General features: G+C 36.2%; 2 non-coding genes across 2 annotated transcripts; both read left to right on the top strand.

Annotated features, from left to right (window-relative positions):
• The first annotated feature begins 2,778 nt into the window (after positions 1-2,778).
• Positions 2,779-2,858, top strand: LOC120862298. Its single transcript, XR_005720728.1, has one exon. It is a non-coding gene; the product is annotated as a small nucleolar RNA U2-19 (small nucleolar RNA).
• A 163-nt stretch (positions 2,859-3,021) lies between these two features.
• Positions 3,022-3,093, top strand: LOC120862297. The gene has a single exon (XR_005720727.1). It is a non-coding gene; the product is annotated as a small nucleolar RNA U2-30 (small nucleolar RNA).
• The last annotated feature ends 9,047 nt before the right edge of the window (positions 3,094-12,140 follow it).

The following is a 12,140-nucleotide window of genomic DNA, read 5'->3' as shown; positions in this document are numbered from 1 at the left end:
CTCTCTTGCTTTTTCCATGATCCAGCAGATGTTGGCTATTTGATCTCTGGTTCCTCTGCCTTTTCTGAAACTAGCTTGAACGTCAGGAAGTTCATGGTTCATGTATTCCTGAAGCCTGGCTTGGTGAATTTTGAGCATCTATTTACTAGCATGTGAGATAAGAGCAACTGTGCATTAGTTTGAGCATTCTTTTACATTGCCTTTCTTTGGGATTGGAATGAAAACTGACCTTTTCCAGTCCTGTAGCCACTGCTGAGTTTTCCAAATTAGCTGGCATATTGAGTGCAGCACTTTCACAGCATCATCTTTCAGGATTTGAAATAGCTCAACTGGAATTCCATTATCTCCACTAGCTTTATTCATAATGATGCTTTGTAAGGCCAACTTGACTTTCCATTCTAGGATGTCTGGTTCTAGGTGAGAGATCACATCATTGTGATCACATCATCTTATACAGTTCTTCTGTATATTCTTGCGACCTCTTCTTAATATATTCTGCTTTTGTTAGGTCCATACCATTTCTGTCCTTTATTGAGCCCATATTTGCATGAAATGTTCCCTTGTTATCTCTAATTTTCTTGAAGAGATCTCTAGTCTTTCCATTCTATTATTTTCCTCTATTTCTTTGCATTGATCACTGAGGAAGGCTTTCTTATCTCTCCTTGTTATTCTTTGGAACTCTGCATCCAAATGGGTAAATCTTTCCTTTTCTCCTTTGCTTTTTGCTTCTCTTCTTTTCACAGCTCTTTGTAAGGCCTCCTCAGACAGCCATTTTGCTTTTTTGTATTTATTTTTTCTTGGGGATGGTCTTGATCCCTGTCTCCTGTACAGTGTCACAAACCTCCATCCATAGTTCATCAGGAACTCTGTCTATCAGATCTAGTCCTTTAAATCTATTTCTCACTTCTACTGTATAATCATAAGGGATTTGATTTAGGTCATACTTCGGTGCTTAACTGCTTGTGTAGATGCTTAGCTGCTTGGAAATCAAATATTAAGTGACTATAGAATATACTATGCTGCAAAGGGATGAATTCCATGGGTGGATTTTTATTAGGATTTAATAATAATTAAGTACTGTTATTGATGTGCACAACTTCTTGAATAATCTTTGCCCATCTTCACTAGCTACAGAGTTCGGTGAGCAGATTCCATTCATGTGTGCCAAGCTCTTTGTGCACAAGTACATATTTACCAGTCATTTCAAAGAGCTATTGCAAAAGGCAATTATTTTACTAGGGATATTCTAGGCTATACTGTCTTCTATTATAATATTCTGTCTTAAATCTATCTTATTTTTCTTTTGTTCCAATATTTTGTCACAGATAATGAGCTTTTGTGCTGTGCTTAGTTGCTCAGTCATGTCTTACTATTTGCAGCCCCATGGACTGCAACTTGTAGGCAGCTCTGTCCATAGGGATTGTCAAGGCAAGAATCCCTGAGTGGGTTGCATGCCCTTCTCCAGTGGATCTTCCCAAACCAGGGATTGAACCCAGATCTCCAGTATTGCAGTGGATTCTTTACCATCTGAGCCACCACGGAAGGCCCTGGTGAGCATTTAGGCAACCATTAATTTGTGGTTGAATTTTTACAAATATTGTTCATATCATATTATCTTGCCACTTGTTACCAAGACTATTACATAATCTTAAAGATTTTATCAAAAGTAAATTTTAAAGTCTTGCCACTTCAGGACACCAAACATTTTCCCAAAACTTATTGACTTTAATACACTTGAATAGGGAATTAGAACAGTAGAACTTCTAAATACATTAAAATTTAATTAAAAACTATATTTTCCCTAAAATTGTACTATTTTTTTCCTAACTATAAACTAACTGAAAAGAAACAGCATCATGGAGGTCTGTTATTATTCAAAAAATTCCAAGCTAATAATTACAACATTTCTGGTTTTTGCTGTTCCAATTATTTAGGCATTCAGAAATGTTTCATCTGTTTTCCTCAATTCTCTCTGAGGTAAGTACACAAAGCAGACATCACACACACACACACACACAAACACACACACACACATTAAGTAAACTGAGACACAGAAGGGCTATGTGGCTTATCAGTGATTACAAAGCTTGCTTTCAACAATACTGGAATAAATTCACACCTCCTTTTGCAATTCTCCTGTTCTTTACATTTGACTTTATTTTCCATGTTAACACTGCAAGATATTGTCTGTAGCAATTAAAAAGTTTTATATGTTTTAGGCATTAAATGTAGAATGATATGGATTGCCATGCAGCCTACATCTAATTTTAGTTTTTTTGCTTAAAACTCATTCAATTGCTCAAAAGTTCTCATCATTTTAAAAATGTAATGATTGAATGATTCTGCTTTAAGTGGCAAAAATAGTTAATTTGGACACATACTGATAAGAAAAGGCAATGAAAGACAGTAATAGGGCAGTCAATGCCAATTGAAATAAAACAAGTGTGCCAGCAGTTGGAATGCCATATGGAAAAATGAAGCCTGGTTTCATAACCAGGATGGAGAAAAATCTGTCAAGGGTTATTTTTGTTGCATCCTCATGACTGATAAATTGTGCTAATTACTAAAAGAATAAGGAGTTAACTAAGAATGGATTTATTGTGATAGAAATGGAATATGATAAGAATAGCAATAGAGTTTAGGAAATCTATAGGTGTTAGTTCAAGGCTTTGCTTTTTGTTTTTTTTCTTCTTAGAACTGGCAAGGGGAAAATTAAACTTTGTTTTGTCACCATTAAAAATATATTTAAGTTCTCTGAGATCTGCTCTTACTGAAGTGGATCAGTGATGAAAGTAGCCAAATCTGAGCATCAGAAGACCACTCAGTGTACCTGATGCATGATCTCTGTAGTTCTGAGAAGCAAAAGAATAATTTAAAATAAGGGGTGTGAAGGGGTGTGTGTGTTTGTGTGTGTGTGTGTATAGGTGACTGGATAATTAAGGGGCTGGTGGGTAAGTGAGATACTGGTGGGTAAGTGAGAGTTGCTTGTGGGTGTGCTTGTATGAAAGGCTGATGAGTTCTGAGCAATGATGAAAAGATTTTACTGCGGAACTTTATATAACTATGAAGGTTTCTACACTTGATCTGAGCTCAGAATTAAAAAAAATATATATATATATATATTTAAATCTGTCTTTTCTACATATGTAACACAGAAATATCAGAAATGTTGGGACATTTAATATAAATTTAATTCTGTGTTTCACATAAATAAACAAACCTGGGGTAAGGGCAATACATTATATGACCAGAATTTGGGGCAATATCTATGTTACATTGTTCTAGAGAGTACTACTTTCTGCACACTTGCAGCCATATATAAGACACTTTTCTTTTCTTTTTTTTTTTTGCTTCTGTTTTTGTTGTTGCTGGCTTTTACACAGAACATAGGAGAAATAGTTAAGCTTTAAAGTCCAGACTAATGTGGATGCATTAAGTTTAGACTCACATTTCCATTTGCCACCTTTCACTCCAATTTAGGTCTAATGTAATCTAAAACACTCAATTTTACAAAGAAACCATGAACACTCTTTTAAGTGCTAGGTTTCAGCAGGTTGTAAGAGGCAAATATAACAGAACAAAGACATAAAAGCTACTAAGCAAACAGTTCCTCTTTTTTAATAGACACGAATTAATAGACAAAAGGTTATGACCTATAAACGAGTATTAAATGAAAGCAGCATTTCAGATATGCTAAAGCTTTGGCTTGATTTACTTGGATAACTCATGAAATTCATTCAAGGAAAACTGTGTTGTAGGAGCAGTCCTAGAATTAGCTTGTTTTAAAAAAAAAATTCTCTAAAATATTTTAATTTCCTAGAATTATCATATATTCTCCACTAGATTTTTCTGAACATATCAACCTAGAAAAACTTTTTAGAATTTCCAGATGGGCTGACTGACCTAGCCTCAGTGATTTATAATCAACTACCCTTCTTCAAAGTCAGTGATTTCAGACAATTAAAGATCTGTCTTAGCAGCCTTGATGTCTTCAAGGTTATTCATTCCACAGAGTTGGAGCACTGGCTGCACAGGCCCAATGGAGTTAATGGAGTATCAGACCATTTTAATCTGTCTGCTGAGAAACCTGTATGCCAGTCAAGAAGCAACAATTAGAAATGAACATGGAACAATTGACTGCTTCAAAATTGGAAAAGGAGTAAGACAAGGATGTATATTGTCACCTCGCTTATTTAACTTCTATGCAGAATACAACATGCAAACTGCAGGGCTGGATGAAGCTGGAATCAAGATTGCCCAGAGATAGTAACAACCTCAGATACGCAGATGATACCACTCTAATGACAGAAAATGAAAAGGAACTAAAGATTCTCTTGATGATATTAAAAAAGAGAACAATGAAAAAGCTGGCTTGTAACTCAACATTTAAAAAAAAAAAAAAAAAAAAAAACAAGATCATGACATCAGGTCCCATCACTTCATGGCAAATAGAAGGGGAGAAAGTGGAAAGAGTGAGAGACTTTATTTTCTTGGGCTCCAAATCACTGTGGATGGTGACTGTAGCCATGAAATTAAGATACTTGCTCCCTGGAAGGAAAGCAATGACAAACCTAGACAGCATACTAAAATATAGAGATATTACTTTGCTGAGAAAGGTCCATTAAGCCAAAGCTATACCCTTGTGCTTGATTTTAGATACAAACTTAACTCAGGTGTGAGTGAGTGAAAGTCGATCAGTCGTTTCTGACTCTTCTTGATCCCATGGACTCCATACCAGAATACTGAAGTGGGTAGCCTTTCCTTCCACCAGGGGATCTTCCCAACTCAGGGATTGAACCCATGTCTCCCACATTGCAGGTGGATTCTTCACCAGCTAAGTCACAAGGGAAGCCCAAGAATACTGGAGTGGGTAGACTATCCCTTTTACAGCAGATCTTCCCGACCCAGGAATCGAACCCGGGTCTCCTGCATTGCAGGCAGATTCTTTATCAACTGAGCTATCAGGGAAACCCAGCATTATTATTTCTGGCATTACATTTTGAGGGGATATTTTGAACATCTCCCACCCCCACCTTTTTTTTTTTTTCTTTTTTCTGTGTTAGCTTACCTACTGCGGAGATGCAGAGAGTGAGGGCTCCACCACTGCCTCACTCTCTTCATTGCTTTAGCTCACTACCTTTCACCTATGGTAATAATAGTGTAAAAATTTCCTGTTGGGAAGCCCTTCAGTGGCAGCCATGACACAGCTTTAAGTCTGATAGAATGCTGCTGAAAACTAGGGTAAAATGTGCTGCTTGAAAAAGTAAATGAAAGGGACAATTGTCAATATAGAAATTCAAAAAGAAGCAGTTATAACTTAAATAAGGTGTACAGTTTTGAACTATTAAGTTTTTGAATCCTGTATTCAGGTGAGTCTAACTTAAACACATCATACAATGTGTATGCAATTGTATCCAATGAGCTGCATATCAGAAGGTTTGATTACTTATTGTCATTTTCTTTTTTTTTCCACTCATATTTATTTTTGGTGGTGGATGTACATGTGTGTCTCTAAGAAGTGTGTTTGTTTTTAATATTAAGCAGGTTATTTACCATGTAGGCTCTGTTTTATTTGGATGTAGAAGCTGCTTTTTAGAGCAATACCAGCTTTATCATCATACCAGGTTTAATAAAAATCAAGTTACACTTGTCAAAGAATTTGTAGAGCCCTGTACAAAATTAAACTGCAGAGTTCAGTGAAAAACTAAGGAGTTATTATTAGATGATTCTCTCCCACATTCAATGCGACTAGGCCTAGTTGCCATTAGAGTGGCATCATCCACATATCTGAGGTTGTTGATGTTTCTCCCACCTATCTTGATTCTGGCTTGTAACTCATCCACCCAGGATTTCTCGTGATGTGCTCAGTGTATAGATTAAACAAACAGGGTGACAGCAGACAGCCCTGTCTTACTCATTTCTCGATCTTGAAACAATCAGTTGTTCCATACGGGGTTCTAACTGTTGCTTCTTGACCCGCATACAGGTTCTCAGGAGACAGACAAGATAGTCTGGCATTTCCATCTCTCTAAGAGCCTTCCACAGTTTGTCATGATCCACACAGTCAAAGGCTTTAGTGTAGTTGATGAAACAGAGATAGATTTTTTTTTTTTCTGAAATTCCCTTGCTTTCTCTATCACCCAGTGTATATTGGCAATTTGATCTCTAGTTCTTCTTCCTTTTCTAAACCCAGCAATTTGATCTCTAGTTCTTCTTCCTTTTCTAAACCCAGCTTGGACATCTGGAAGTTCTTGGTCCACATAATGTTGAAGCCTAGCATGCAAGATTTTAAGCATGACTTTATTAGCATGGGAGATGAATGGAACTGTCTAATGGTTAGCACATTCTTTGGTACTATCCTTCTTGGGCATTGAGATGAGGATTGACCTCTTCTAGTCCTGTGGCCATTGCTGGGTCTTACAGATTTGCTGATGTAATGAATGCAAAACCTTGATGGCATCCTACTTCAAGGATTGGAATAGTTCTGCTGGAATTCCATCACATCCACTAGCTTTATTAACAGCAGTGCTTCTTAAGGTCCACTTGACTTTCGAATCCAGAATGTCTGGCTCTGAGTGACTAACCACACCATCATAGTAATCCGGTTCATTAAGATTTTTATTATAAAAGGCTTCTATGTAGTCTTTCCATGTCTTCTTGATCTCTTCAGCTTCTGCTAGGTCTCTACAATTTTTATTCTTTATTGGGCCCATCTTCGGGCAGAATGTTCCCTTGATGTTTCCGGTTTTCCTGAAAAGATCTCTAGTCTTTCCCCTTTTGTTGTTTTCTTCTATTATTGAACACTGTTCATGGAAGATTTTGAGAAGAAAATGGCAACCCACTCCAATATTTTGCCTGGAGAATCCCATGGACAGAGGAGTCTGGCAGGCCATGGTCCATAGGGTTGCAGAGAATTGGACATGACTAAGGTGAGTAGGCACATTCACTGAAGAAGGCCTTCTTGTCTCTTCTAGCTATTCTTTGAAACTCTGCTTAATTGGATGTACACTTTCCCTCACTCTTTTTCTTTTCACTTCTCTTCATTCTTCTGCTAGTTGTAAAGCCTCCTCAGATAACCACTTTGCCTTCTTGTTTTTCTTTTTCCTTGGGATTATTTTGTTTGCTGCCTCCTGTACAATATTATGTTGAATGAGGATAGTGAAAGAACCAGCTGAAGACTAAACATTAAAAAAAAAAAAAAAACTAAGATCATGGCATCAGGCCCCATTACTGCATGGCAAATAGAAGGGAGAAAGGTGGAAATAGTGACAGATTTCCTCTTCTTGGGCTCCAAAATCACTGTGGACAGTGACTGCAACCATGAAATCAGAAGACAATTGCTTCTTGGCAGGAAAATGATGATAAACTTAGACAGTATATTGAAAAGCAGAGATATTACTCTGCTGAAAAAAGTCTGTGTAGTCAAGGCTATGGTCTTCCCAATGGTCATGTAAGGTTGTGAGAGGAAAACTGTAGAGAAGACAGAACATTAAAGAACTGATGCCTTCGAGTTGTGGTGCTGGGGAAGACTCCTGAAAGTCTCTTGGAGAGCAAGGTGATCAAACCAGGCAATCTTAAAGGATATCAACTCTGAATATTCACTGGACGAAGTGATACTGAAGCTGAAGCTCCAGTATATTGGTCATCTGATGTGAACAGATGAGTCACTGAAGAAGTCTCTGATGCTGGGAAAGATGGAGGGCAGAAGGAAACTAGGGTGTCAGAGGATGAGATAGCTGGATGGTATCACTGATGCAATAAACATGAATTTGGGCAAACTCCAGGAGATGGTGAAGGACAGGGAGGCCCAGTGTGCTACAGTCCTTGGGGTCACAAAAAGTCGGGCACAAGTGGGTGACTAAACAACAAGTCCTAGATGCCATCTTATCTTATTATTAGATGTCATTTTATCTTATTACTAGATGTTCATAATTAGAATAGCTTAGCATTAACATTTAAAAATATATCTAAAGTGTAGTGTTAACTTTTTCAGTATATTACAGGTCCTCTAGAATATTATTGTTCATTGTAAAAACTTATTTTACTTTTATCACAGAATTTTATGGAAAATTTCAAAGAGAAGGCAGGTACATCCATGGTTAGTCCACACCTATTCTTCCTTAACTAGTTTTCACATATTAATAAAACTCAGTGATAGAATAAAAACAGTAAAGTTAAGATGTATGGAAATACTTATAAAAACCTACCCTGCCAGGCTGAAGCAAATCCAGTTGATGAAAGTTTGAGTACATACTCCTCTATATACATTTAATTCTTTAAAGCAATTTTTTTTAAATTTTATATTGACATATACTTGATTAACAATGTTGTGTTAGTTTTAGGTGTACAGCAGAGAGATTTATTTATTCTATACATGTATCTATTCTTTTTCAAATTCTTTTCCCACTTAGGTTATTAAAGATAATTGAGTAGAGTTCCCTGTACTATGTAATATGGCCTTGTTGGTTATCTATTTTAAATAAAGCAGTATGTAAATATTAATTCTAAATTCACTATCTTCACATCCTCCCCTCCCCTCATCATAACCAGACACATTTCTAAGTCTGTGAGTCTGTTTCTGTTTTGTAAATAAGTTCATTTCTATCATTTTTTTAGATTCTGCATATTAGAGATATCATATAATATTTGTCTTTCTTTGTCTGACTTACTTCACTTAGCATGATAAATTTCAGGTCATCCGTGTTGCTGAAAATGGCATTATTTCATTCATTTGAATGGCTGAATAATATTCCATTGGAAAAATCTTTATACATTCATCTGTTGATGGATATTTTAGTTGCTTCCCTGTCTTAGCTATTGTAACTAGCACTGCAGTGAACACTGGATAAAATCCTTTTTTAAAAAAAATTTTTATTGGAGTATAGTTAATTATCAATGTTGTGTTAGTTTTTGCTGTAGAGCAGAATGAAGCAGATATACACACACACACACACACACACACACACACACTCTCTCTCTTTTTTAGATTCTTTTCTCATGTAGACTATTATAGAGTATTGAGTAAAGTTCCATACACAGTAGGCCCTTATATGTCATTTATTTTATATACAGTAGTGTGTACATATGTCAATCTAAATCTAATTTAGCCCCCATCCTCCTTTTTACCCCAGCCATTAATAACTGTCAGTTTGCTTTCTACATCTGTGACTATTTCTATTTTGTAAAAATGTTCATCTGTATCATTTTTTAGATTCCAAATATAAGTGATATAAATGATATTTGTCTTCTGTCTGAAAGTCTTCATTTAGTATGATAATCCCTAGACCCATGCATGTTGCTGCAAATGGCATTATTTCATTCATGTTTATAGCTGAGTAAAATTCCATTGTATAAAAGTACCAAGTCTTCTTTATCCACTCATCTGTCCATGAACATTTAGTTGTTTCTATGTCTTGATACCACTCCAATGGCAGAAAGTTAAGAGGAACTAAAAAGCCTCTTGATGAGAGTGTAAGAGGAGAGTGAAAAGCTGGTTTGAAACTCAACATTCAAAAAACTAAGATCATGGCATCAGGTCCCATCACTTTATGACAAATAGAAGAGGGAAAAGCAGAAGCAGTGACAGATTTTATTTTCTTGGGCTGTAAAATCACTGCAGTTGGTGACTGCAGCTATAAAATTAAAGGACACTAGCTCTTTGGAAGGAAAGCTACGGCAAACCCAGAGAGCATATTAAAAAGCAGAGACATTACTCTGCCAACAAATGCCTGTCCAGTCAAAGCCATGGTTTTTCCAGTAGTCATGTACAGATATGAGAGTTGGACCATAAAGAAGGCTAAGCACCAATGAATTGATCATTTTGAATTGTGGTGCTGGAGAAAACTCTTGAGAATATCTTGGACCACAAAAAGATCAAACCAGTCAATTCTAAAGGAAATCCACCCTGAATATTCATTGGAAGGACTGATAATGAAGCCAAAACTCCAATATTTTGGTCACCTGATGGAAAGAGCTGGCTCATTTGAAAAGGCCCTGATGCTGGGAAAGATTGAAGGCAAAAGGAACAGGGTGCAATGGAGGATGAGATGGAGGATGAGATGGTTAGATAGCAGCAGTGATGCAATGGATATGAATTTGAACAAATTCTGGGAGACAGTGGAGGACAGAGGAGCATTCAGACATGACTTAGCAAATGACCAACTAAAACAACTTGTTTTGATTATTGCAAATAATGGTACATTGGAATGTATGTATTTTTTCAAACTGAAAATTTCTCTGGATATATGCCCAGGAGTGGGATTGCTGGTTCGTATGGAAGCTCTATATTTAGTTACTTAAGGAACCTGCATACTGTTCTCCACAGTGGCTATACCAGTTTACATTCTCACCAACAAAGTAGGAGGGTCTCCTTTTCTCCATACCCTCCTCAACACTTATTGTTTATAAACGTTTTAAAGATGGACATTCTGACAGTTGTGAAGCGATATCTCATTGTAGTTTTAATTTGCATTTCTCAAATAATTAGTTATGCTAAGCATCGTTTCAAGTGCCTCTTGGTCAACGGTTTAAAGTCTTCTTTGGAGAAACTTAAGTCTTCTTTCCGCTTTTTGATTGGGTTGTTTGATTTTTTTTCTATATAGTCACATGAGCTGTTTGTAAATTTTGGAGATTAATGCCTTGTTAGCCGCACTGTTTGTAAATATCTTCTCCCATTCTGTGGATTGTCTTTTTGTTTTGATTATGGTGTCCTTTCCAGTGAAAAAAGTTTTGAGTTTAATTAGGTCCCATTTGTTCATTTTCATTTCCATTTCTTTAGGAGATTGTAAAAGATAGTGTTGCAATTTACATCAAAGAGTATTCTGCCTATATTTTCCTCTAAGTGTTTTATCGTATCTTAGTATCTGATATTGCATTTAGGATCTTAATCCATTTTGAGTTTATTTTTGTGCATGTTGTCAAAGAATGTTCTAGTTTCTGTCTTTTTTTTTTTTTTTTTTTTAACATGTAGCAGTCTGGTTTTCCCAGAACCATTTATTAAAGAGACTGTATTTCCTCCATTTTATAATCCTGCCACCTTAGTTTTAGATGAATTAACCATAGGTTTATAGGTTTATTTCTAGGATGTTTATCCTGTTTCATTGATCTATGTATCTGCTTTTTTGCCAGTACCATACTGTTTTGTTGACTGCAGCTTTGTAGTCTGTAGTCTCTGAAGTTCAGGAGCCTCATTCCACAGCTCCATTTTCTTTCTCTGGTTCACTTTGGCTATTCGAGGTCTTTTGTGTATCCATACAAATCTTAAAACTTTTTCTAGTTCTGTGACAAATGCAAATGATAATTTGATAGTTCTACAGTGAATTTGTAAATTGCCTTGAGGAGTATAGTCATTTTGATAATATTGTTCTTCCAATCCAAGAACAGTGTATATCCTTCCATCTATTTATCTTATCTTTGATTTCTTTCAATATCTTATAGTTTTTGGAGTACAGATCCATTATCACCTTAAAATACTTATTCCTAAGTATTTTACTATTTTTGATGTAATGGTAAGTGGGATTTCTTAAAAATAATTTTATTTATTTATTTAGGCTCTGCTGAATCTTTGTTGCTACATCGGCTTTTCTCTAATTGCAGTGTGTGGACTTCAAATTGTAGTAGTTTCTCTTGTTATAGAGAGGGGATTTAGGACACATGGGTTTCAGTAGTTGCAGCATGTGGGTGGCTCCTGGGATTTAGAGCAGATGGTTAATAGTTGTGGTGCATGGGCCTAGTTGCTCCACAGCATGTGGGGTTTACACAGATCAGGGATCAAACCCATGTCTCCTGCACTGGCAGCCTGATTCTTTACCACTGAGCCACCTGGGAAGGCCCCAGGATTGTTTCTTTAATTTCTCTTTCTGATCTTTCATTTTTACTATATAAAAATGTGAGAATTCTATGTATTTATTTTGTATCTTGAAACTTGACCAGATTGATGAACTCAAGTTTTTTTCTGATAGCATCTTTAGGATTTTTTGTATTGCATCATGTCATCTGCAAACAGTGACTGTTTTAGCCTTCTTTTCCAACTTGGATGCCTTTTATTTATTTTCTTCTCTGACTGCTGTGGCTAGGACTTCCAAAATCATGTTGAATAAGATTCATGAGAGTGAACATTGTTGTTTGTTCATAATCTTAGG

This window comes from Oryx dammah, unplaced genomic scaffold, assembly GCF_014754425.2.
Source record: "Oryx dammah isolate SB20612 unplaced genomic scaffold, SCBI_Odam_1.1 HiC_scaffold_3, whole genome shotgun sequence".
Lineage (NCBI taxonomy): Eukaryota > Metazoa > Chordata > Mammalia > Artiodactyla > Bovidae > Oryx > Oryx dammah.
This window is presented reverse-complemented; position numbering and strand designations above follow the sequence as displayed.